We start from the raw sequence: 27,710 nt of genomic DNA, 5'->3' as shown, positions 1-27,710 counted from the left end.
GCAAATGCAATGAAATTCTCCCTGTGATCTTAAGTGATAGAATAATGGGACTGAAGTTTGACATGGTCATACCATGTTGTAGGAGAAAGTGAGATGCTGGAGATCAGAGCTGAAAGTGTGTTGCTGGAAATGCGCAGCAGGTCCTTGGATGCTGCCTGACCTGCTGCGCTTTTCCAGCAACACATTTTCATATTATGTTGTAACCCCCTTGAGAAACTCATCCTCATTTTCAGCCACAGTGGAAGATATACGGACACATCTCCCCAGAGGGGCAGAGGTCCCAGGATTATATACGTTCCATCTACTTCATGTTTAAACTTTCTTCGACAAAACGCAGCTTTAGGTTGAACGCAAGCCCATTTTCCAGTTAATATAAAACGTTGCAGTGTGCTGTGATATAAAATCGACAGTGAGCTGTAATAATCCCACAGGTTGTTCATGTGTAATGTTCAATTTCCCAAAATCCACCGACCTGTGGCACCTGGGAATCTGAAAGAACAGCGACAAGCAAATAACCTTCATTTAAATCAACGGACACACGGCAAACTCGAAACACTTTCACGTCGGGTCTCGTTTTGCTTTTCTGCCTGTCTCATCTCCATCTCCTTCTGACCATCCAATTCCGAAGTCACTGAGCTGTTTGATATAAACACAGGAAGATCGTAAATCCAATGATTACCTGAAAGCGGGGCTATGGAATATCAAACAACGAGTATTGAGAAGGTATGTGCTTGCACACAGCAGGGTAAAGAGATACCAGGATCTTATCTTCCCGATTCTCATAGAATGCAGTTTGGCAGTTATACCCAATCCCAATGTTCCAATCGATGCCATATCTGGAACACAGATCGGGTAGAATCAGTTCCACCCCTTGCCATCTCAGGTACATTTTGCAAAAGTTGTCCAGTAACTGCAGTTGGTCACAGGTCTACAGAACAGAAAATGTCTTTTGGCACTTGCACTGTTCACGTCTCTTTTCCAATTTTGTGGTCCACAAGTTCAAACGTATTTGCACATGTACATTTGCAACTGAACGGTTTGATGAGTGCGCTGGAGATTTGCACCAATCCTTACCTGGATCAATTGAATCCTCACGCCCTGATTTGATCCCAAACAATAGGATGGCTGGAAACTTCGGTTTTCTCTGCACTCAGTCGTAGTCGGCAGGATTCCAGCCTCCCTGGGGAATTCCCAATGCATTTCAAGTCGAACACTTTAACTATTCGCCCCCGGCGGCTGAACCACGCCAGCGGTATACCTTTCCAGTTCTCTCTTCCCGCGTGGAGCTGAGGCAGAGTTAATCATTGCTGGGTTCATTTGAATTCAAAGATCAAAGCTTCCGAAAGGGCTAAATGTCGGTATATGGTGGGACTGGATCCTCCATGCCAATAGATGGAATGGACATAGAGGTAAAAACAAAAGCAGAAATTGCAGGAAAAATAACTCAACAGGTCTTGCAGCATCTGTGGAGACAGATTCAGAGACAATGTTTCAAAGTTTCTTCAGATCATTATCAGAAGTTTGCTTTCCCCCACAGGTAATGCAAAACCTGGTGGATTTCCCCAGAAGTTTCTGTTTTTGTTTCAGTGTCCTGAAATCCGCAGTCGATAACATTAGTCATTAAAAGAATACAGAAACACGTTTGTGGTTCCGGATAAGATTACTGTTTTAGGGAACATTTTGCTGACCCAATTTAAAACCAAGAACTGTGCAGGAAAGAAGGCGGATGAAGTGAGAACAGTCATAGATCTGCGCCTTCCGTTTACCAGCCGCAAGTGTTGACCAATTTCGGCAGAGAGACTGTTGAATCCAGAGCTTGCATGGCCCTCTAAAACTGGCTGTTACTGATTTCAAGTTTGGCCTGCCACTCCCTGAATGTCAATTTTCCTCTATGAGTATTACTTGCCCAAAATAAAGTCTGATATATTCATTGTGGAGACAAGGTCACAGTCTGATCGCACCCTCTGCAGACACATTCATGTCACCAGTAACCGGCTCTTCTATAACCAGGACTGTATCCGTTTGAAACATTCTGTGTCTTGTCTGTACCAGAGCTTTCTCAGTGTTCCAAAACCGAGATGATGTTTAAATTCCTGATGTCTAGGAATGAGGATCCTTTCAATATCTCAGATCTGAGCATGTCTGAAGAACATCTGAGTCAATGGCCCGGCCTCTTAACGAAGGGAAAGATGTCTGGACTGTCTCTGCTCAGTTGGGCGGTTCACACTGCATTTCCCTCTAATTCTGCTTCGCAATCTGGTCGTAAAGATTCACAAAAGTGCACATTAGATTTCCTGTTGTATTTCGTTACAAAAAATCCACCTGCCAACTGACAATGTTTTCCCAAATTCACTTCACAAACCTCCGCCTTACAACATTACCAGGCATGAGGAAATCCCCTTTTCTGGACAGATTGCCGAGGGAGGTAAGGTCTTTTTTTGGAGGAAAGGTGAGCCGGATATTTCCACTGACTGTTCATAATGACGTTGGAAGGACTAGTGAGGATGGGCAATTTGATAAACAGTAGGAAGTGTTGTCACTCACCAGGGCCAGTTACCTGAGCACTGGGATTGAAGATTTTTGAATGGAAGGCAGCACGTGCGCAGAATAAATGCAAGGATTACTGCAGATATTCGACAATCGAGCAGTATCCGTCGAAAGAGAAACAGGAGTGTATTTGTGGTTCAGACCTCGAGTTTCCTAAATGTAGACAAATGTCCAGAACTGTTTGATGCGACTGGGTTTTGAAGTTTGAAAAATAATTCGTACTGCAGGAGGTAAGTCGAAACTCAAGTTGCGAAGTTGTAGCCGATAGAATTCGAACCAATGCAGAGAAACCCCGGAAGGATTGCTAACGCATCACCTTATCCCCTCAGCCGCAGCTACGTGGGGCGTGGTGACCCTTAGCATTGTTTCTGGAATGGAGGCTTCCAACCTGAAAGACTGCTTCCTGGCTTGCTCTGTCTGCACAATGATCTCAATATTTGCTTTCCATATATATTTGTTAAGAACAGAGGAGGCTGATGAGAGGTGAACTGAACGACACACATTGATGTTGGATAGAGCGGATGGGAAGAATCCATTTTCATGCGCAGTGAGATTAATAAACTTGGTAACGGATCGAGAAAGAAAGATGTCGTTTCATTTGTATAGTGTCTGCCAGCGACAAATGGATCACAGATGATGAAGTATTTTTGAAGCAGAATCGTCATCGACAAATCGAATTCGTAAATCAGTGCAGATTGTTTAACCAGAGGTCAAAAACAAAAATAATTCCAATGCTCAGAATTGCCACTGGACACAAGAGTGAGTGCAGACCAACTTTAGAGATTTGTTTTGCTTTGATTTAAACGGGGGATAGTGCAGGACCAGAGGATCTAATGTTCGAGGAAGGGGTTGCCCATTTAAGACAAAAATGAGGAGGATATTCTCTCTTTCAGAGGGCAGCAAATTTGTTGATTTCCTTACAACAGAGGACTGACAAGGCTGGGTACATTCACGACTGAGGTAAAGAGACATTTACGCACTTTGGGAATCAAGTACCATGGGGTTAAGGCAGAACGGTGGAGTTGAGGATTAAATCTTCGAGTAAAAAGTGAGGTCTGCAGATGCTGGAGATCAGAGCTGAAAATGTGTTGCTGGTTAAAGCATAGCAGGTTAGGCAGCATCCAAGGAACAGGAAATCCGACGTTTCGGGCCAGAGCCCTTCATCAGGAATGAGGAGAGTGTGCCAGACAGGCTAAGATAAAAGGTAGGGAGGAGGGACTTGGGGGAGGGGCGATGGAGATGTGATAGGTGGAAGGACGTCAAGGTGAGGGTGATAGGCCGGAGTGGGGTGGGGGCGGAGAGGTCAGGAAGAAGATTGCAGGTTAGGAGGGCGGTGCTGAGTTGAGGGAACCGACTGAGACAAGGTTGGGGGAGGGGAAATAAGGAAACTGGAGAAATCTGAGTTCTTTCCTTGTGGTTGGAGGGTTCCCCGGCGGAAGATGAGGCGCTCTTCCTCCAGCCGTCGTGTTGTTATGTTCTGCCGATGGAGGAGTCCAAGGACCTGCATGTCCTCGGTGGAGTGGGAGGGAGAGTTAAAGTGTTGAGCCACGGGGTGGTTGGGTTGGTTAGTCCGGGCGTCCCAGAGGTGTTCCCTGAAGCGTTCCGCAAGTAGGCAGCCCGTCTCCCCAATATAGAGGAGGCCACATCGGGTGCAGCGGATGCAATAGATGATGTGTGTGGAGGTGGAGGTGCAGGTGCAGGTTTGGAGGTCCACCTCCAAACGGACCCCACCACCAGGGATATATTTCCCTCCCCTCCCCTATCAGCATTCCGCAAAGACCACTCCCTTCATGACTCCCTCGTCAGGTCCACACCCCCCACCAACCCAACCTCCACTCCCAGCACCTTCCCCTGCAACCGCAGGAAATGTAAAACTTGCGCCCACACCTCCTCCCTTACTTCTCTCCAAGGTCCCAAGGGATCCTTCCATATCCGCCACAAATTCACCTGCACCTCCACACACATCATCTATTGCATCCGCTGCACCCGATGTGGCCTCCTCTATATTGGGGAGACGGGCCGCCTACTTGCTGAACGCTTCAGGGAACACCTCTGGGATGCCCGGACCAACCAACCCAATCACCCCGTGGCTCAACACTTTAACTGTCCCTCCCACTCCACCGAGGACATGCAGGTCCTTGGACTCCTCCATCGGCAGAACATAACAACACGACTGTTGGAGGAAGAGCGCCTCATCTTCCGCCTGGGAATCCTCCAACCACAAGGAATGAACTCAGATTTCTCCAGTTTCCTCATTTCCCCTCCCCCCACATTGTCTCAGTCGGTTCCCTCAACTCAGCACCGCCCTCCTAACCTGCAATCTTCTTCCTGACCTCTCCGCCCCTACCCCACTCCGGCCTATCACCCTCACCTTGACCTCCTTCCACCTATCACATCTCCATCGCCCCTCCCCCAAGTCCCTCCTCCCTACCTTTTATCTTAGCCTGTCTGGCACACTCTCTTCATTCCTGATGAAGGGCTCTGGCCCGAAAAGTCGGATTTCCTGTTCCTTGGATGCTGCCTAACCTGCTGTGATTTAACCAGCAACACATTTTCAGAGTTGAGGATTAAACAAATCAGCCAGGATCTCATTGAACATTGACGCTGACGGGATGGCCCAAATGGCTTCCATCTGCACCAATGCCATTTCTGTGAATTTGAAAATGCTGGAGACCATTGTAACGGAAGTAAAGCAGATAGTTTAGAAAAGATGATTGTAAACTCAGTCAACATCTTTCGTTGAAAGGAAAATCACACTTTGGCAATTTGCCAGAGATTTTTTGCTGACGTGAGATGAGAATTTTATCAAGGAAGCAGATAGATGAACTCTATTTCTATTTCTAGCAGAGACTCAATATGGGGCCAAATAATAAAACGTCGTTGAACAAGTTAAGAGTTCATGGTGTTGTGTAATAAATGCCTTTTGACTGTCCATTATTTACTGAACACACGCCACCGAATCATGTGTAATTTTTAAAGTTGTAAAATGTAAATCGTGAAATGCAGTAATGTCAGGCATATGGCTTCAATGATCTTTCTCTGTATTAACGACCTGATGAAGTGGCAGAGTGAAATTTGTCCAGTTTTGCTGATGAGGCACAATAGATTGCAGGACATCTTGTGATGAGGTTGGGGAATCTGCAATGCGCTATACTGTATGTAGGTCGTCTGGGTAAGGAAAAAAAAATGACAGATGCAGTTTCCTGTCGGGTATGTGAGGCCATGAATTCGGTAGGAAGAGTCAAAGTCCGAAAACTATTAAAATCGAGAGAAACTGCAATAAAATGTGTTGCAGAATAATCTGGATGTTCTTACGCATGAAACAAAGATGAGCAACTGATTTATTATTTTCTGGCAAAAAGATCCATACCCTTCTCTAATTTTTGCAATGAGATGGTTTTCCAGGAAATCACTGGAACTAAGGAATCTGTAAATTAATCGAAGACCATGATAAGTTTCGTTTTGTTCGATGGGACATATTTGATGCATCATTTAATGTTCTCTGAACTTTTTTTTACAAAAGAGCCGAGACTGGGCGAGTAAAATTAAGATCACTGAAGATTATTGCCATCCTTTATTTATCACACACAATTTTTTTTCTCATATGTTTTATTTCACATCATAGTTGCTGTGAGTGGGCTTGCAAACTACACCCGCTGGTGACTTGTTTCCTCACAATTTCTCATATCTAAACAAACAGATTCTACATTCTTACAATTGGACTATTTTCGATAGTCTTGTGTCCCATATCTCAGGAGGAATCCACTGCACTTTTATCGTGTTCAGAGGATGTTCATGAGAATGTTCTCAGGACTGAGGCATGGATGTGGAGTTAGGTTCGCACGCTTGAGCTGGGAGGTTCATTTCAGAAGTTTCGTCACTCTGTTGGTAAATCTTCAGTGGGCCTCAGGCGAATCACTGAACATGATTCCTGTTTTCTATTTATATGTTTGGGTTTCTTTGGGTTGGTGATGTTATTTCCTGTTGTGATGTCATTTCTTGTTATTTTCCTCAGGGGGTGGTAGATGGGGTATAACGCGATTTGTTTGTTGATAGTGTTCTGGCTGCAATTCCAAGCTTCTTGGAATTCCCGATTGCGTCTGTTTGTCTTGTCCTAAGATGGATGTGTTGTTCCAGTCGATGTGGTATCCTTCCTCATCTGTAAGGATACTAGTGAGAAGGTCATATCGTTTTGTGGATAGTTGGTGTTCATGTATCGTCGGGCTACTTTTGTGCCTGGTGTCCAATATATTGTTTGTTACAATTCTTGCACGTTATTTCGTAAATTGTATTAGTTTTGCTTGTGGTCTGGTTGTGGTCTTCTAACTTCATTAGTTGCTGTTTTACTGTTTGGTTAATGTGATTCTATTCTCGGTGGAGTTTGGAGAGATGAACAGGCATCTAACTGAAAAGTGCAGAATACTGAATGTCCTGGGCAGAGTGGATGTTGGGAAAATGTTTCCATTAGTTGGAGATACTCGGACCTGAGGGCATAGACTTAGAGTTAAGCGAAGACCAAATTGGACAGAGATAAGGATAAAAGTCTTCATCAAATGAGTGGTGAGATTATGGAATTCATTGCCACAGAAGGCCGTGGAGGCCAGGCCGATGAGTATGTATAAGACTGAGATAGATAGATAGGTCCTTGAGAATCAAGGGATACGAGGAGAAGCGGGAGAAGAGGTGAGGAAACGTATCATGCAAGATTGAAATGTATAGACGACTTGATGATCTGAATGGACTAATATCTGCTCCTATATGTTATGGTCAAATATGCTAACTAAGTGCCCAAACTGTGTGTTCTGCAATGTTTGTTGTGTCAAGTTGCATTTTGCCTCAGTTTAGATACACAGCTTGTTATCACCTGCAGATTTCATTTCTAGTTACTTGATCTTAAATCCACACCTTGATTACCTGAAAACGCTGGAAAATAATCAGACACTCAGAGGGCGAGGGGGGTAGGTGGAGGGAGAGGGGGTGCAGAGTGAAAGAGAGAGAGAGAGACGTCAAGATGATTTCAATAGATCTGGGAATGCTAGACATTGAACAGGCTTTAACAATAACTGGTTGGTATCAAGAAAAAAACAAAGCTCTAAGTTAGGGTGGAACACAGGAGCAATGGAATATCAGAGCCATTAAGCCCGGAGAAGAGAAATAAAGTGTGTGCCGGGGCCAGCTTCCAACTGAAAGAAAATAAAGGACATAAACAATTGGAAACAAAACAGTGGAAAGTATGTAAATTCTGAATTTGTTGCACATGGTTTTGAATCCATGAAGCGAGGAAGTGTGGAGGAAGGAAGCTAGAGAACTCATTAGTTTGTCACCTGGACCCACTCTCTATCCTGTTTCAAGCAACACATTATAAATTAGACCACGTGGCCCAAAGGTCGAGGTGCTCACTGGCTGTCAGTCTCTCTTCTCCGGTTGTGCCTGAACACTTGCAACCTTTGAGACAGAACGTTCTGGGGAATCTTTTTTCCTGAGTTTGGCTTCTGCTCAATTAATCTGTTCTCCTCTAAGGTTCTCAGACTTTCTTTCGTTAATTTCTTTCCTGAGCTGACAATGTCACTTATATCTTCTTTCGCAGGGGATTGGATAGAGACCTCAACGAAACAGCACATCAAAATTTGAAAGAGTGACCCTTCTGCAGGGGCTGAAAATAACCAGCCTTCAACTGTCAAAGGAAAAACTGTCAAGTGATAACCAGATTTGACCTACAAAGAATGAAACCTGAAAGCAACAACACCCCCAGATTTTATGGACTACATAAAGTGCACAAACTAGACATCCCACTCAGACCCAATTTATCACTACCAGGGACACCATCACACAAACTGGCTAAAGAACTGCAACAGAAATAAAAACACCTGATCAGCGGATCCAGACACTCTATACAGTCAACGCTGGAATTCTTGGACATCATCAGAAATATCCATATAGACAAGGAAGAAACTATGGTCTCATTCGATGTAACGGCATTGTTCACTTCTATCGACAAAACCCTAGCCAGAGAAACAATAGCCAACCTGCTGGACATACAGAACAGACAACAGGGCGTTGAATCTTTCACACGGATGGCATACTTAAACTACTAGGCCGGTGCCTCACAACACGCTTCATATTCAACAACCAAATATATGAACGGTACACCAATGGGCTCACCCATCTCTGGACTCATAGCAGAAGCGGTAATGCAAAGCTTAGAACAAACTGTCTAACCGCAAATTCAACTCTGGGTCAGATATATGGATTGCACCTTTGTAATCATTAAAAACACAGAAATAGAGAACACACACCCGATCATCAACTCCATCCTCACAGGAATCCGATTCACGAGAGAAGAAGAAAAGGACAATCAACTCCCATTCCTAGACGTGATGGTACAGAGAACACCGAACAGAGAATTCACTACAAAGGTATACAGGAAAGTCACTCACACAGACCAAGTCCTGAACTATGAAAGCAACCACCCCATCACACACGAAATAAGTTGCATCAAAACACACTTCAAAAGGGCAACAACACACTTCAGTACACCAGGACTGCAAAAACACACTGATACAATGTTTTCACCAAAAACGGATAACCCCGCAATTTCATCAACAGATGCCTAAGGGAAAGGCAACGGAACGAGGACATGCCACAACGCAAATGACTAGCCACACTACCATACATCAAGAGTGTTTCAAAACTGACAACCAGATTACTGCGACCACGCGGACTCATAGCAGCACACAAACCCACAGCCACTCTCAGACAAAGACTCACCAGAACGAAGAACCCGATACCCAGCATGAGCAAAACCAACACAGTGTACAAACTCTCAGGCAAGGACTGCACAAAACACTACACAGGACAAACAGGAAGACAAATAACGATCCGCATCCATGAACACCAATTAGCCACGAAACAACGCGACCAGCTATCCTGAGTAGCTACACACGCAGATGACAAGCAACATGAGTTTGACTGGGACAACACTACTATTATAGGACAAGCCAAACAGAGATCAGCCAGGGAATTCCTAGAGGCAATGCACTCATCCACAGATTCAATCAATAAGCACATCGACCTGGATCCAATACACCGACCACTGCAAAGGACAGCTGGAACTGACAACCGGAAGTGGCAGAGACAAACCACTATAAATTCCGGAGGAAACATCACAGGAGCGCTTCACAGGAGGTTCCCAAGCACTGAGGATGTCACATAGACAGGGGATGAAACGTATGCAACAAAAATTCGCAGCCTGGCCAACAGAACCACAACAACGAGCACCCGAGTTACAAATCTTCTCGCGAAGTTTTAACCCCAGTCCTGTTTCTCAAGGATGTGGAGGGGACCGGGTTTGAGAGTTGGGTTTGAGTTTCGCTGTCTTTGCTCTCGCTTCTGGTCTTACACATCCTCCGCCGTTTTCCTTCACTCACTCTTCATCTTGCACTCTCTCTATCTACCAATCTCCATGTCTCTGAATTACCTGAGGCTTGGTTTTGCTTCTGTCATGAAGAGATCACAGGCATTTGTTCGTGGAAAACAGCAGGGATGAAGACACAAGCTGCTGTTAGGGCAACATATGGAGTGATGTGTTCGCAGATTGTTTCCAAGACAACAGATTGGGAATGGGGTTGTAGGTTTTTGATAGGGAACAGAATGATTTAACAGGCCATCAGTCGTAGAACAGAGTGGGGAATGTTTCACAGGTAATTCCTGGGGAGGCAGAGTGGGGATTGAGTTACACAATGTTGCGACGTAAGCAAAATGGGGCTGGGATCACATCATATTGCTACGAAAACAGTCACGAAACGGGATCACAGGCCAATGCCTGGATTACAGGTCGATGATGGGAGAAAAACGTGCGGTTGGGTTCAGAAAATTGATAGGGAAGCAGGTAGAGAATGGGTTCACAGACCGTGTCTCTGAAAACAATCGTGCATATGGATACACAGACCATGGACATCACAGTGCGGATGGGATCACACGTCGTTGGTGGTAGAAGAGAGTTGAAATGGATTTCCAAGCCGTTGCTGCGAGAAAAAAATGGGAATGGGTTCACAGGCCGTTGCGAGGGGTAGAGTATGGGGAAGGTTCTTGTGATCGATATGCAGCGGGGATGCTGTCACAGGCAGTTGGGAGGAGAACAGAGTCGGGGTGAGGTTTCAGCCGTTACTAGGGAAATAGGGAGGACTGAGTCACAAGTCATTGCTAGGAGCACAGAACTCGGCCAGAGAACAGTCACGAGATGTGGCTACAGGTCTTTCATGTGAGAAAAGAGTGGGGAACGATGCACAGTTTGTTGTTAGGGGAGCAGAATTGGAATGTGTTCGCAGACTGTAGACAGGGAACGGATCAATTATGATTTCACACGCCGATGTCTCCAGGGCGGAAATGAAGGAAATGGGAGAAACTCAATAACATATTCACTGGAATGATTTTCCAATTCATCAGAAAGCCAAATCACGATGAATCAACTCACCGCAGGAGTTTGTTTAACAACAGCGATGAAATGACAGTTTCCATTCTTGTCGAGAAACAACTCAACTTGCCTGGGACATAAAGCATCAGTCGAGCTGTTTGTGGCCTTCTGCCCGGGAGGTGAACACAGTCATGACAGCTGAGAAACTACGCAAAACTCAGCACGGTTCCACACCACAGTTAATTCCCCGGGAAGCAAATCAAACATTTTTGTGAACAGAAGTGCAGCGGGAATGGAAACAGCATTTTAAGAATGCAGTGACGTTGCAGCTGATGAGTAGAAATGGCAGTGGCAGGATTCGAACCCACGCCCCTGTCGAGACTGGAGCCTTAATCCAGCGCCTTAGACCGCTCGGCCACACAACCAGCTGCGCCGACAGCCCATTTTCTTGCATTTCCAATTGAGCTCCTGCATGACAACAGATGGAAAGTCACGTGAAATGGGTTCCATGATCCCTCTCCGACTCGCACGGCTGCTTGGATGTGCGGGCTACAATATCAATTTCGCAACAAATAATGATAGCTCATCAATCCGGATAAAAATCAATGGTAAGCTGAGGCTATCTTCTCAGACTCTTTTCAGCTACAAATGTATCTGTGAGTGCGTGAGCATACATGTTCGCTTATGATTTGGTCAGATAACCATGAACTGCTTGACATTACTGCAATTTCGATTCTTACTTTGCTAAATGATTTCACCCATTGCTCGAAACAGGACAACTTTCACGTTTACACGGAACATGAAACACACCGGACTACAGGGAGAATGCACAAAGCTGAGCAGGCCGTGTTCCACATCATACCGTGCAGCATAGTTTCTGTCACTGTGTCTGTTTTGCAGAATAAGAGTCCCAAAGAATGTTCTCCAGCCTAAAACCGGAGGTAGCATTACAATCCGAGAACGACAGATCACATTGTGAGGATGCTCTGACCTCGGGGCCAGTTCGAGATGCCATTTTCCTTGCCTTTTACCTAAACCGTGCAATTGGCTGCAGGGATGTTCACACCTGGACATGAGCCACATCGATACAACTGAGTTGGAAACCTGCGTGGGAATCGACGAGAAGCGACTCAAAAAATCTTGCTAAATTCCATGGTGCTTATTAGAAATGCAGTTTCTGTTCACCTCAATTTAAAAGGCAGTTTCTGAACAGAGGAACTGAAATCAAAAGCTAATTATCTCACCCCACCCCCATTCCGGGAGTGGTGCTAACTGCACTTGATTGCTTTTTGTTCTCGATGTGAAGAGCTCTCACGCCTGAGTCACCTTCACGCCTCTTGTTGCTGAGTGACTCAAAAAGAAGGAGTTTCAACAGAGCTGCAACTGCCTCACTTTCCCAGTCGCTCTCCCCGTTTACATTTTCCTGCTCATCAGTGATTTAATGAAAACCAAAAGGATGCGATGTTATTCTGCAGCCTCTTTGTCGATTCCTCCGTTTAAATTCCAACATGGCTTAGATCTCGGGGCGCACCTTAATGCTAGCTTTGAAAGCACAGGTCCAGAGCTTCCTCTGAGAGTGCAATTTCTTTCATTGCTGTTGCTGATTGAATGAGCCACTAACGTGCGAACTGCTCCAAAACATGATGCAGGACCTCTGGTGCCAATTCTCGCACTTTGAATAACGACAGACAGCTTCCAAATGAGGCCTTTCAGATACGACTTTGGGGTACATTTGGCAGACAGAATAGTTCAGGAATCCGTGGTGCACTGTGACACCAGCGCATCACCTTCTTCCCTGTCTTTGAACCGGGCCGCCTCAGCAAGGAATGCAAATGCAGTATTGCTCTTCGTGGAAGGATCGGTAACTACACTCTCAAACTGAATGGCACATGATCAGAAGCAGTTTGTAGAATATCTTTACAATGCTCTGCACAGTAATCAAATGGAAATGCATTGCATTTCACTACGAGAGCAGATTTGTTCAAGCAAATTCGAAGGCAGGTTTGCAGATGGGAAAGCAAGCAGGAAAGCTCCGTTCTTGTCCATGTAAAAGGCTGCAGATGAAGAACAAAACAGTTTCGACCGCGGGAACCTATCTTGCGGAAGGTGAACGTGCTGATCACTATGCTACAGAAACAAGCCCACAGCCGCCCCTGCTGCAGCTCAGTGGTATCCGACACTGAAAGTTGAAGACGTTCTACCTTTCACCTTTCTGTTTCCAAATGCTCGTTGTTTCATGGGAGTTGTTTCATTTTGGCTGTGTGGTATGCATGGACGAGATACACCGAAGTATCTGTTTTCACGCGGTGTAGCCCAATAACGTTGTGTTGCTTACACCGGCTTTAAAAGGATAACTTTTTAGCCGAGCTGGCCGTCGCAGTCTGTGGCACAATCATTTAGTCTGTTCGACTGCTCACTGCAAAGGTAGTATTGTGAAACACTGCAGAAACGAAGGACTTCCTTACTTTTGCTCCGACTGACCATACTCTGTGAAATTTTCCCAGATTCTCAGTTGAGGAGTTTTTGCAGCTGGAAATTACCTCAGAAAGCCTGTTAATTCGTAATGTATTGAACGAATCGCAAAACAGAAAACATTTGGCACGCAACACAAACAAAACTGGCAAACCAAATGCATTTTCAGATACAGTGAGCATGAATGCTAAATGTGAGACACTCCGAGGGCATGAGCCGTAAAGTAATCTCACAACTAACAACAGGGCAATTCCAAATTACTTTTCAATGATACTTGAGCCTCAGTGCACCACCATATCACAGACAATGCTGAAAAGAGAGAAAGAAAGAACATAATAAGAATGGGCCACAAAAAGTGAATTTCACCAATCACAGTCTCGATTAGATTACCTTTCCCTTCAGGGGTCTCCGGGACAGAAACGAAGGAAATTGGAGAAATTCAATAGCATATGACATCAAAATTCATCGGAACGATTTTCCCACTCGCCAGAAAGCCAAATAACGATGAATCGACTCACCGCAGGACTTTGTTTCACAACAGCGATGAAATAGCAGTCACCATTCGGTTCCAGTAAAATCTCAACATGCTTGGAACGTAAAGCAACAGTAGAGATGTTTGCAATTTTCCACGCGGGAGACGAACACGATCGTGACAGCAGAGGAAATTTGGCACTTTCCCACTCGACAGTTAATTCCCAGGGAAACAAATCGAATTTTGTTCCGAACGAAACAACATCAGTGGTGGCAACAGCATTTCAACAAGCTGCACCGTTGCAGTCGATCAGTAGTAATGGCAGTGGTGGGATTCGAACCCACGCCCCTGTCGAGACTGGAACCTAAATCCAGCGCCTTAGACCGCTCGGCCACACTACCAACTGCGCCAGTTCCCCATTTTCTTTCACTTCCAATTGAGCTCCTGCATAACAACAGATGGAAAGTCAAGTGAAAAGGGTTCCATGATCCCTCTCGGACTCGCACGGCTGCGTGGATGTGCCCGGCTACAATATCAATTTCGCAGCAGATAATGATAGCCCATCAATCCGGATAAAAATCAATGGTAAGCTGAGGCTATCTTCTCAGACTCTTTTCAACTACAAATGTATCTGTGAGTGCGTGAGCATACATGTTCGCTTATGATTTGGTCAAATAACCATGAACTGCTTGACATTACTGCAATTTCGATTCTTACTTTGCTAAATGATTTCACCCATTGCTCGAAATAGGACAACTTTCACGTTTACACGGAACATGAAACACACCGGACTACAGGGAAAATAAACAAAGCTGAGCAGGCCGTGTTCCACATCATACCGTGCAGCATAGTTTCAGTCACTGTGTCTGTTTTGTAGAATAATAGTCCCAAAGAATGTTCTCCACACTAACACCGGAGGTAGCATTACAATCCGAGAACGACCGATCACATTGTGAGGATGCTCTGACCTCGGGGCCAGTTCGAGATGCCACTTTCCTTGCCTTTTATGCAATTGGCTGCAGGGATGTTCACACCTGGACATGAGCCACATCGACATCAACTGAGTTGGAAACCTGCGTGGGAATCGACGAGAAGCGACTCAAAAAATCTTGCTAAATTCCATGGTGCTTATTAGAAATGCAGTTTCTGTTCACCTCAATTTAAAAGGCAGTTTCTGAACAGAGGAACTGAAATCAAAAGCTAATTATCTCACCCCACCCCCACTCCGGGAGTGGTGCTAACTGCACTTGATTGCTTTTTGTTCTCGATGTGAAGAGCTCTCACGCCTGAGTCACCTTCACGCCTCTTGTTGCTGAGTGACTCAAAAAGAAGGAGTTTCAACAGAGCTGCAACTGCCTCACTTTCCCAGTCGCTCTCCCCGTTTACATTTTCCTGCTCATCAGTGATTTAATGAAAACCAAAAGGATGCGATGTTATTCTGCAGCCTCTTTGTCGATTCCTCCGTTTAAATTCCAACATGGCTTAGATCTCGGGGCGCACCTTAATGCTAGCTTTGAAAGCACAGGTCCAGAGCTTCCTCTGAGAGTGCAATTTCTTTCATTGCTGTTGCTGATTGAATGAGCCACTAACGTGCGAACTGCTCCAAAACATGATGCAGGACCTCTGGTGCCAATTCTCGCACTTTGAATAACGACAGACAGCTTCCAAATGAGGCCTTTCAGATACGACTTTGGGGTACATTTGGCAGACAGAATAGTTCAGGAATCCGTGGTGCACTGTGACACCAGCGCATCACCTTCTTCCCTGTCTTTGAACCGGGCCGCCTCAGCAAGGAATGCAAATGCAGTATTGCTCTTCGTGGAAGGATCGGTAACTACACTCTCAAACTGAATGGCACATGATCAGAAGCAGTTTGTAGAATATCTTTACAATGCTCTGCACAGTAATCAAATGGAAATGCATTGCATTTCACTACGAGAGCAGATTTGTTCAAGCAAATTCGAAGGCAGGTTTGCAGATGGGAAAGCAAGCAGGAAAGCTCCGTTCTTGTCCATGTAAAAGGCTGCAGATGAAGAACAAAACAGTTTCGACCGCGGGAACCTATCTTGCGGAAGGTGAACGTGCTGATCACTATGCTACAGAAACAAGCCCACAGCCGCCCCTGCTGCAGCTCAGTGGTATCCGACACTGAAAGTTGAAGACGTTCTACCTTTCACCTTTCTGTTTCCAAATGCTCGTTGTTTCATGGGAGTTGTTTCATTTTGGCTGTGTGGTATGCATGGACGAGATACACCGAAGTATCTGTTTTCACGCGGTGTAGCCCAATAACGTTGTGTTGCTTACACCGGCTTTAAAAGGATAACTTTTTAGCCGAGCTGGCCGTCGCAGTCTGTGGCACAATCATTTAGTCTGTTCGACTGCTCACTGCAAAGGTAGTATTGTGAAACACTGCAGAAACGAAGGACTTCCTTACTTTTGCTCCGACTGACCATACTCTGTGAAATTTTCCCAGATTCTCAGTTGAGGAGTTTTTGCAGCTGGAAATTACCTCAGAAAGCCTGTTAATTCGTAATGTATTGAACGAATCGCAAAACAGAAAACATTTGGCACGCAACACAAACAAAACTGGCAAACCAAATGCATTTTCAGATACAGTGAGCATGAATGCTAAATGTGAGACACTCCGAGGGCATGAGCCGTAAAGTAATCTCACAACTAACAACAGGGCAATTCCAAATTACTTTTCAATGATACTTGAGCCTCAGTGCACCACCATATCACAGACAATGCTGAAAAGAGAGAAAGAAAGAACATAATAAGAATGGGCCACAAAAAGTGAATTTCACCAATCACAGTCTCGATTAGATTACCTTTCCCTTCAGGGGTCTCCGGGACAGAAACGAAGGAAATTGGAGAAATTCAATAGCATATGACATCAAAATTCATCGGAACGATTTTCCCACTCGCCAGAAAGCCAAATAACGATGAATCGACTCACCGCAGGACTTTGTTTCACAACAGCGATGAAATAGCAGTCACCATTCGGTTCCAGTAAAATCTCAACATGCTTGGAACGTAAAGCAACAGTAGAGATGTTTGCAATTTTCCACGCGGGAGACGAACACGATCGTGACAGCAGAGGAAATTTGGCACTCGACAGTTAATTACCAGGGAAACAAATCGAATTTTGTTCCGAACGAAACAACATCAGTGGTGGCAACAGCATTTCAACAAGCTGCACCGTTGCAGTCGATCAGCAGTAATGGTAGTGGTGGGATTCGAACCCACGCCCCTGTCGAGACTGGAACCTAAATCCAGCGCCTTAGACCGCTCGGCCACACTACCAACTGCGCCAGTTCCCCATTTTCTTTCACTTCCAATTGAGCTCCTGCATAACAACAGATGGAAAGTCAAGTGAAAAGGGTTCCATGATCCCTCTCGGACTCGCACGGCTGCGTGGATGTGCCCGGCTACAATATCAATTTCGCAGCAGATAATGATAGCCCATCAATCCGGATAAAAATCAATGGTAAGCTGAGGCTATCTTCTCAGACTCTTTTCAACTACAAATGTATCTGTGAGTGCGTGAGCATACATGTTCGCTTATGATTTGGTCAAATAACCATGAACTGCTTGACATTACTGCAATTTCGATTCTTACTTTGCTAAATGATTTCACCCATTGCTCGAAATGGGACAACTTTCACGTTTACACGGAACATGAAACACACCGGACTACAGGGAAAATAAACAAAGCTGAGCAGGCCGTGTTCCACATCATACCGTGCAGCATAGTTTCAGTCACTGTGTCTGTTTTGTAGAATAATAGTCCCAAAGAATGTTCTCCACACTAACACCGGAGGTAGCATTACAATCCGAGAACGACCGATCACATTGTGAGGATGCTCTGACCTCGGGGCCAGTTCGAGATGCCACTTTCCTTGCCTTTTATGCAATTGGCTGCAGGGATGTTCACACCTGGACATGAGCCACATCGACATCAACTGAGTTGGAAACCTGCGTGGGAATCGACGAGAAGCGACTCAAAAAATCTTGCTAAATTCCATGGTGCTTATTAGAAATGCAGTTTCTGTTCACCTCAATTTAAAAGGCAGTTTCTGAACAGAGGAACTGAAATCAAAAGCTAATTATCTCACCCCACCCCCACTCCGGGAGTGGTGCTAACTGCACTTGATTGCTTTTTGTTCTCGATGTGAAGAGCTCTCACGCCTGAGTCACCTTCACGCCTCTTGTTGCTGAGTGACTCAAAAAGAAGGAGTTTCAACAGAGCTGCAACTGCCTCACTTTCCCAGTCGCTCTCCCCGTTTACATTTTCCTGCTCATCAGTGATTTAATGAAAACCAAAAGGATGCGATGTTATTCTGCAGCCTCTTTGTCGATTCCTCCGTTTAAATTCCAACATGGCTTAGATCTCGGGGCGCACCTTAATGCTAGCTTTGAAAGCACAGGTCCAGAGCTTCCTCTGAGAGTGCAATTTCTTTCATTGCTGTTGCTGATTGAATGAGCCACTAACGTGCGAACTGCTCCAAAACATGATGCAGGACCTCTGGTGCCAATTCTCGCACTTTGAATAACGACAGACAGCTTCCAAATGAGGCCTTTCAGATACGACTTTGGGGTACATTTGGCAGACAGAATAGTTCAGGAATCCGTGGTGCACTGTGACACCAGCGCATCACCTTCTTCCCTGTCTTTGAACCGGGCCGCCTCAGCAAGGAATGCAAATGCAGTATTGCTCTTCGTGGAAGGATCGGTAACTACACTCTCAAACTGAATGGCACATGATCAGAAGCAGTTTGTAGAATATCTTTACAATGCTCTGCACAGTAATCAAATGGAAATGCATTGCATTTCACTACGAGAGCAGATTTGTTCAAGCAAATTCGAAGGCAGGTTTGCAGATGGGAAAGCAAGCAGGAAAGCTCCGTTCTTGTCCATGTAAAAGGCTGCAGATGAAGAACAAAACAGTTTCGACCGCGGGAACCTATCTTGCGGAAGGTGAACGTGCTGATCACTATGCTACAGAAACAAGCCCACAGCCGCCCCTGCTGCAGCTCAGTGGTATCCGACACTGAAAGTTGAAGACGTTCTACCTTTCACCTTTCTGTTTCCAAATGCTCGTTGTTTCATGGGAGTTGTTTCATTTTGGCTGTGTGGTATGCATGGACGAGATACACCGAAGTATCTGTTTTCACGCGGTGTAGCCCAATAACGTTGTGTTGCTTACACCGGCTTTAAAAGGATAACTTTTTAGCCGAGCTGGCCGTCGCAGTCTGTGGCACAATCATTTAGTCTGTTCGACTGCTCACTGGAAAGGTAGTATTGTGAAACACTGCAGAAACGAAGGACTTCCTTACTTTTGCTCCGACTGACCATACTCTGTGAAATTTTCCCAGATTCTCAGTTGAGGAGTTTTTGCAGCTGGAAATTACCTCAGAAAGCCTGTTAATTCGTAATGTCTTGAACGAATCGCAAAACAGAAAACATTTGGCACGCAACACAAACAAAACTGGCAAACCAAATGCATTTTCAGATACAGTGAGCATGAATGCTAAATGTGAGACACTCCGAGGGCATGAGCCGTAAAGTAATCTCACAACTAACAACAGGGCAATTCCAAATTACTTTTCAATGATACTTGAGCCTCAGTGCACCACCATATCACAGACAATGCTGAAAAGAGAGAAAGAAAGAACATAATAAGAATGGGCCACAAAAAGTGAATTTCACCAATCACAGTCTCGATTAGATTACCTTTCCCTTCAGGGGTCTCCGGGACAGAAACGAAGGAAATTGGAGAAATTCAATAGCATATGACATCAAAATTCATCGGAACGATTTTCCCACTCGCCAGAAAGCCAAATAACGATGAATCGACTCACCGCAGGACTTTGTTTCACAACAGCGATGAAATAGCAGTCACCATTCGGTTCCAGTAAAATCTCAACATGCTTGGAACGTAAAGCAACAGTAGAGATGTTTGCAATTTTCCACGCGGGAGACGAACACGATCGTGACAGCAGAGGAAATTTGGCACTTTCCCACTCGACAGTTAATTCCCAGGGAAACAAATCGAATTTTGTTCCGAACGAAACAACATCAGTGGTGGCAACAGCATTTCAACAAGCTGCACCGTTGCAGTCGATCAGCAGTAATGGCAGTGGTGGGATTCGAACCCACGCCCCTGTCGAGACTGGAACCTAAATCCAGCGCCTTAGACCGCTCGGCCACACTACCAACTGCGCCAGTTCCCCATTTTCTTTCACTTCCAATTGAGCTCCTGCATAACAACAGATGGAAAGTCAAGTGAAAAGGGTTCCATGATCCCTCTCGGACTCGCACGGCTGCGTGGATGTGCCCGGCTACAATATCAATTTCGCAGCAGATAATGATAGCCCATCAATCCGGATAAAAATCAATGGTAAGCTGAGGCTATCTTCTCAGACTCTTTTCAACTACAAATGTATCTGTGAGTGCGTGAGCATACATGTTCGCTTATGATTTGGTCAAATAACCATGAACTGCTTGACATTACTGCAATTTCGATTCTTACTTTGCTAAATGATTTCACCCATTGCTCGAAATAGGACAACTTTCACGTTTACACGGAACATGAAACACACCGGACTACAGGGAAAATAAACAAAGCTGAGCAGGCCGTGTTCCACATCATACCGTGCAGCATAGTTTCAGTCACTGTGTCTGTTTTGTAGAATAATAGTCCCAAAGAATGTTCTCCACACTAACACCGGAGGTAGCATTACAATCCGAGAACGACCGATCACATTGTGAGGATGCTCTGACCTCGGGGCCAGTTCGAGATGCCACTTTCCTTGCCTTTTATGCAATTGGCTGCAGGGATGTTCACACCTGGACATGAGCCACATCGACATCAACTGAGTTGGAAACCTGCGTGGGAATCGACGAGAAGCGACTCAAAAAATCTTGCTAAATTCCATGGTGCTTATTAGAAATGCAGTTTCTGTTCACCTCAATTTAAAAGGCAGTTTCTGAACAGAGGAACTGAAATCAAAAGCTAATTATCTCACCCCACCCCCACTCCGGGAGTGGTGCTAACTGCACTTGATTGCTTTTTGTTCTCGATGTGAAGAGCTCTCACGCCTGAGTCACCTTCACGCCTCTTGTTGCTGAGTGACTCAAAAAGAAGGAGTTTCAACAGAGCTGCAACTGCCTCACTTTCCCAGTCGCTCTCTCCGTTTACATTTTCCTGCTCATCAGTGATTTAATGAAAACCAAAAGGATGCGATGTTATTCTGCAGCCTCTTTGTCGATTCCTCCGTTTAAATTCCAACATGGCTTAGATCTCGGGGCGCACCTTAATGCTAGCTTTGAAAGCACAGGTCCAGAGCTTCCTCTGAGAGTGCAATTTCTTTCATTGCTGTTGCTGATTGAATGAGCCACTAACGTGCGAACTGCTCCAAAACATGATGCAGGACCTCTGGTGCCAATTCTCGCACTTTGAATAACGACAGACAGCTTCCAAATGAGGCCTTTCAGATACGACTTTGGGGTACATTTGGCAGACAGAATAGTTCAGGAATCCGTGGTGCACTGTGACACCAGCGCATCACCTTCTTCCCTGTCTTTGAACCGGGCCGCCTCAGCAAGGAATGCAAATGCAGTATTGCTCTTCGTGGAAGGATCGGTAACTACACTCTCAAACTGAATGGCACATGATCAGAAGCAGTTTGTAGAATATCTTTACAATGCTCTGCACAGTAATCAAATGGAAATGCATTGCATTTCACTACGAGAGCAGATTTGTTCAAGCAAATTCGAAGGCAGGTTTGCAGATGGGAAAGCAAGCAGGAAAGCTCCGTTCTTGTCCATGTAAAAGGCTGCAGATGAAGAACAAAACAGTTTCGACCGCGGGAACCTATCTTGCGGAAGGTGAACGTGCTGATCACTATGCTACAGAAACAAGCCCACAGCCGCCCCTGCTGCAGCTCAGTGGTATCCGACACTGAAAGTTGAAGACGTTCTACCTTTCACCTTTCTGTTTCCAAATGCTCGTTGTTTCATGGGAGTTGTTTCATTTTGGCTGTGTGGTATGCATGGACGAGATACACCGAAGTATCTGTTTTCACGCGGTGTAGCCCAATAACGTTGTGTTGCTTACACCGGCTTTAAAAGGATAACTTTTTAGCCGAGCTGGCCGTCGCAGTCTGTGGCACAATCATTTAGTCTGTTCGACTGCTCACTGGAAAGGTAGTATTGTGAAACACTGCAGAAACGAAGGACTTCCTTACTTTTGCTCCGACTGACCATACTCTGTGAAATTTTCCCAGATTCTCAGTTGAGGAGTTTTTGCAGCTGGAAATTACCTCAGAAAGCCTGTTAATTCGTAATGTCTTGAACGAATCGCAAAACAGAAAACATTTGGCACGCAACACAAACAAAACTGGCAAACCAAATGCATTTTCAGATACAGTGAGCATGAATGCTAAATGTGAGACACTCCGAGGGCATGAGCCGTAAAGTAATCTCACAACTAACAACAGGGCAATTCCAAATTACTTTTCAATGATACATGAGCCTCAGTGCACCACCATATCACAGACAATGCTGAAAAGAGAGAAAGAAAGAACATAATAAGAATGGGCCACAAAAAGTGAATTTCACCAATCACAGTCTCGATTAGATTACCTTTCCCTTCAGGGGTCTCCGGGACAGAAACGAAGGAAATTGGAGAAATTCAATAGCATATGACATCAAAATTCATCGGAACGATTTTCCCACTCGCCAGAAAGCCAAATAACGATGAATCGACTCACCGCAGGACTTTGTTTCACAACTGCGATGAAATAGCAGTCACCATTCGGTTCCAGTAAAATCTCAACATGCTTGGAACGTAAAGCAACAGTAGAGATGTTTGCAATTTTCCACGCGGGAGACGAACACGATCGTGACAGCAGAGGAAATTTGGCACTTTCCCACTCGACAGTTAATTCCCAGGGAAACAAATCGAATTTTGTTCCGAACGAAACAACATCAGTGGTGGCAACAGCATTTCAACAAGCTGCACCGTTGCAGTCGATCAGCAGTAATGGCAGTGGTGGGATTCGAACCCACGCCCCTGTCGAGACTGGAACCTAAATCCAGCGCCTTAGACCGCTCGGCCACACTACCAACTGCGCCAGTTCCCCATTTTCTTTCACTTCCAATTGAGCTCCTGCATAACAACAGATGGAAAGTCAAGTGAAAAGGGTTCCATGATCCCTCTCGGACTCGCACGGCTGCGTGGATGTGCCCGGCTACAATATCAATTTCGCAGCAGATAATGATAGCCCATCAATCCGGATAAAAATCAATGGTAAGCTGAGGCTATCTTCTCAGACTCTTTTCAACTACAAATGTATCTGTGAGTGCGTGAGCATACATGTTCGCTTATGATTTGGTCAAATAACCATGAACTGCTTGACATTACTGCAATTTCGATTCTTACTTTGCTAAATGATTTCACCCATTGCTCGAAATGGGACAACTTTCACGTTTACACGGAACATGAAACACACCGGACTACAGGGAAAATAAACAAAGCTGAGCAGGCCGTGTTCCACATCATACCGTGCAGCATAGTTTCAGTCACTGTGTCTGTTTTGTAGAATAATAGTCCCAAAGAATGTTCTCCACACTAACACCGGAGGTAGCATTACAATCCGAGAACGACCGATCACATTGTGAGGATGCTCTGACCTCGGGGCCAGTTCGAGATGCCACTTTCCTTGCCTTTTATGCAATTGGCTGCAGGGATGTTCACACCTGGACATGAGCCACATCGACATCAACTGAGTTGGAAACCTGCGTGGGAATCGACGAGAAGCGACTCAAAACATCTTGCTAAATTCCATGGTGCTTATTAGAAATGCAGTTTCTGTTCACCTCAATTTAAAAGGCAGTTTCTGAACAGAGGAACTGAAATCAAAAGCTAATTATCTCACCCCACCCCCACTCCGGGAGTGGTGCTAACTGCACTTGATTGCTTTTTGTTCTCGATGTGAAGAGCTCTCACGCCTGAGTCACCTTCACGCCTCTTGTTGCTGAGTGACTCAAAAAGAAGGAGTTTCAACAGAGCTGCAACTGCCTCACTTTCCCAGTCGCTCTCCCCGTTTACATTTTCCTGCTCATCAGTGATTTAATGAAAACCAAAAGGATGCGATGTTATTCTGCAGCCTCTTTGTCGATTCCTCCGTTTAAATTCCAACATGGCTTAGATCTCGGGGCGCACCTTAATGCTAGCTTTGAAAGCACAGGTCCAGAGCTTCCTCTGAGAGTGCAATTTCTTTCATTGCTGTTGCTGATTGAATGAGCCACTAACGTGCGAACTGCTCCAAAACATGATGCAGGACCTCTGGTGCCAATTCTCGCACTTTGAATAACGACAGACAGCTTCCAAATGAGGCCTTTCAGATACGACTTTGGGGTACATTTGGCAGACAGAATAGTTCAGGAATCCGTGGTGCACTGTGACACCAGCGCATCACCTTCTTCCCTGTCTTTGAACCGGGCCGCCTCAGCAAGGAATGCAAATGCAGTATTGCTCTTCGTGGAAGGATCGGTAACTACACTCTCAAACTGAATGGCACATGATCAGAAGCAGTTTGTAGAATATCTTTACAATGCTCTGCACAGTAATCAAATGGAAATGCATTGCATTTCACTACGAGAGCAGATTTGTTCAAGCAAATTCGAAGGCAGGTTTGCAGATGGGAAAGCAAGCAGGAAAGCTCCGTTCTTGTCCATGTAAAAGGCTGCAGATGAAGAACAAAACAGTTTCGACCGCGGGAACCTATCTTGCGGAAGGTGAACGTGCTGATCACTATGCTACAGAAACAAGCCCACAGCCGCCCCTGCTGCAGCTCAGTGGTATCCGACACTGAAAGTTGAAGACGTTCTACCTTTCACCTTTCTGTTTCCAAATGCTCGTTGTTTCATGGGAGTTGTTTCATTTTGGCTGTGTGGTATGCATGGACGAGATACACCGAAGTATCTGTTTTCACGCGGTGTAGCCCAATAACGTTGTGTTGCTTACACCGGCTTTAAAAGGATAACTTTTTAGCCGAGCTGGCCGTCGCAGTCTGTGGCACAATCATTTAGTCTGTTCGACTGCTCACTGGAAAGGTAGTATTGTGAAACACTGCAGAAACGAAGGACTTCCTTACTTTTGCTCCGACTGACCATACTCTGTGAAATTTTCCCAGATTCTCAGTTGAGGAGTTTTTGCAGCTGGAAATTACCTCAGAAAGCCTGTTAATTCGTAATGTCTTGAACGAATCGCAAAACAGAAAACATTTGGCACGCAACACAAACAAAACTGGCAAACCAAATGCATTTTCAGATACAGTGAGCATGAATGCTAAATGTGAGACACTCCGAGGGCATGAGCCGTAAAGTAATCTCACAACTAACCACAGGGCAATTCCAAATTACTTTTCAATGATACTTGAGCCTCAGTGCACCACCATATCACAGACAATGCTGAAAAGAGAGAAAGAAAGAACATAATAAGAATGGGCCACAAAAAGTGAATTTCACCAATCACAGTCTCGATTAGATTACCTTTCCCTTCAGGGGTCTCCGGGACAGAAACGAAGGAAATTGGAGAAATTCAATAGCATATGACATCAAAATTCATCGGAACGATTTTCCCACTCGCCAGAAAGCCAAATAACGATGAATCGACTCACCGCAGGACTTTGTTTCACAACAGCGATGAAATAGCAGTCACCATTCGGTTCCAGTAAAATCTCAACATGCTTGGAACGTAAAGCAACAGTAGAGATGTTTGCAATTTTCCACGCGGGAGACGAACACGATCGTGACAGCAGAGGAAATTTGGCACTTTCCCACTCGACAGTTAATTCCCAGGGAAACAAATCGAATTTTGTTCCGAACGAAACAACATCAGTGGTGGCAACAGCATTTCAACAAGCTGCACCGTTGCAGTCGATCAGCAGTAATGGCAGTGGTGGGATTCGAACCCACGCCCCTGTCGAGACTGGAACCTAAATCCAGCGCCTTAGACCGCTCGGCCACACTACCAACTGCGCCAGTTCCCCATTTTCTTTCACTTCCAATTGAGCTCCTGCATAACAACAGATGGAAAGTCAAGTGAAAAGGGTTCCATGATCCCTCTCGGACTCGCACGGCTGCGTGGATGTGCCCGGCTACAATATCAATTTCGCAGCAGATAATGATAGCCCATCAATCCGGATAAAAATCAATGGTAAGCTGAGGCTATCTTCTCAGACTCTTTTCAACTACAAATGTATCTGTGAGTGCGTGAGCATACATGTTCGCTTATGATTTGGTCAAATAACCATGAACTGCTTGACATTACTGCAATTTCGATTCTTACTTTGCTAAATGATTTCACCCATTGCTCGAAATAGGACAACTTTCACGTTTACACGGAACATGAAACACACCGGACTACAGGGAAAATAAACAAAGCTGAGCAGGCCGTGTTCCACATCATACCGTGCAGCATAGTTTCAGTCACTGTGTCTGTTTTGTAGAATAATAGTCCCAAAGAATGTTCTCCACACTAACACCGGAGGTAGCATTACAATCCGAGAACGACCGATCACATTGTGAGGATGCTCTGACCTCGGGGCCAGTTCGAGATGCCACTTTCCTTGCCTTTTATGCAATTGGCTGCAGGGATGTTCACACCTGGACATGAGCCACATCGACATCAACTGAGTTGGAAACCTGCGTGGGAATCGACGAGAAGCGACTCAAAAAATCTTGCTAAATTCCATGGTGCTTATTAGAAATGCAGTTTCTGTTCACCTCAATTTAAAAGGCAGTTTCTGAACAGAGGAACTGAAATCAAAAGCTAATTATCTCACCCCACCCCCACTCCGGGAGTGGTGCTAACTGCACTTGATTGCTTTTTGTTCTCGATGTGAAGAGCTCTCACGCCTGAGTCACCTTCACGCCTCTTGTTGCTGAGTGACTCAAAAAGAAGGAGTTTCAACAGAGCTGCAACTGCCTCACTTTCCCAGTCGCTCTCCCCGTTTACATTTTCCTGCTCATCAGTGATTTAATGAAAACCAAAAGGATGCGATGTTATTCTGCAGCCTCTTTGTCGATTCCTCCGTTTAAATTCCAACATGGCTTAGATCTCGGGGCGCACCTTAATGCTAGCTTTGAAAGCACAGGTCCAGAGCTTCCTCTGAGAGTGCAATTTCTTTCATTGCTGTTGCTGATTGAATGAGCCACTAACGTGCGAACTGCTCCAAAACATGATGCAGGACCTCTGGTGCCAATTCTCGCACTTTGAATAACGACAGACAGCTTCCAAATGAGGCCTTTCAGATACGACTTTGGGGTACATTTGGCAGACAGAATAGTTCAGGAATCCGTGGTGCACTGTGACACCAGCGCATCACCTTCTTCCCTGTCTTTGAACCGGGCCGCCTCAGCAAGGAATGCAAATGCAGTATTGCTCTTCGTGGAAGGATCGGTAACTACACTCTCAAACTGAATGGCACATGATCAGAAGCAGTTTGTAGAATATCTTTACAATGCTCTGCACAGTAATCAAATGGAAATGCATTGCATTTCACTACGAGAGCAGATTTGTTCAAGCAAATTCGAAGGCAGGTTTGCAGATGGGAAAGCAAGCAGGAAAGCTCCGTTCTTGTCCATGTAAAAGGCTGCAGATGAAGAACAAAACAGTTTCGACCGCGGGAACCTATCTTGCGGAAGGTGAACGTGCTGATCACTATGCTACAGAAACAAGCCCACAGCCGCCCCTGCTGCAGCTCAGTGGTATCCGACACTGAAAGTTGAAGA

The 27,710-nt window shown here is 45.2% G+C and overlaps 6 non-coding genes across 6 annotated transcripts; all 6 read right to left on the bottom strand.

The window, feature by feature from the left end:
• Positions 1-11,303: 11,303 nt before the first annotated feature.
• trnal-aag (transfer RNA leucine (anticodon AAG)) lies at positions 11,304-11,385 on the bottom strand. The gene has a single exon. It is a non-coding gene; the product is annotated as a tRNA-Leu (tRNA).
• Positions 11,386-14,223: 2,838 nt separating this feature from the next.
• On the bottom strand, positions 14,224-14,305 carry trnal-uag (transfer RNA leucine (anticodon UAG)). Its single transcript has one exon. It is a non-coding gene; the product is annotated as a tRNA-Leu (tRNA).
• A 2,823-nt stretch (positions 14,306-17,128) lies between these two features.
• Positions 17,129-17,210, bottom strand: trnal-uag (transfer RNA leucine (anticodon UAG)). Its single transcript has one exon. It is a non-coding gene; the product is annotated as a tRNA-Leu (tRNA).
• Positions 17,211-20,041: 2,831 nt separating this feature from the next.
• Positions 20,042-20,123, bottom strand: trnal-uag (transfer RNA leucine (anticodon UAG)). Its single transcript has one exon. It is a non-coding gene; the product is annotated as a tRNA-Leu (tRNA).
• Positions 20,124-22,954: 2,831 nt separating this feature from the next.
• On the bottom strand, positions 22,955-23,036 carry trnal-uag (transfer RNA leucine (anticodon UAG)). Its single transcript has one exon. It is a non-coding gene; the product is annotated as a tRNA-Leu (tRNA).
• Positions 23,037-25,867: 2,831 nt separating this feature from the next.
• trnal-uag (transfer RNA leucine (anticodon UAG)) lies at positions 25,868-25,949 on the bottom strand. Its single transcript has one exon. It is a non-coding gene; the product is annotated as a tRNA-Leu (tRNA).
• Between the last annotated feature and the right edge of the window lie 1,761 nt (positions 25,950-27,710).

The sequence above is a fragment of the Hemiscyllium ocellatum genome, unplaced genomic scaffold (genome assembly GCF_020745735.1).
Source record: "Hemiscyllium ocellatum isolate sHemOce1 unplaced genomic scaffold, sHemOce1.pat.X.cur. scaffold_1026_pat_ctg1, whole genome shotgun sequence".
In the NCBI taxonomy this organism is placed as follows: domain Eukaryota; kingdom Metazoa; phylum Chordata; class Chondrichthyes; order Orectolobiformes; family Hemiscylliidae; genus Hemiscyllium; species Hemiscyllium ocellatum.
Note: the sequence above shows the minus strand (reverse complement) of the source record. Positions and strands in the feature narration are given on the sequence as shown.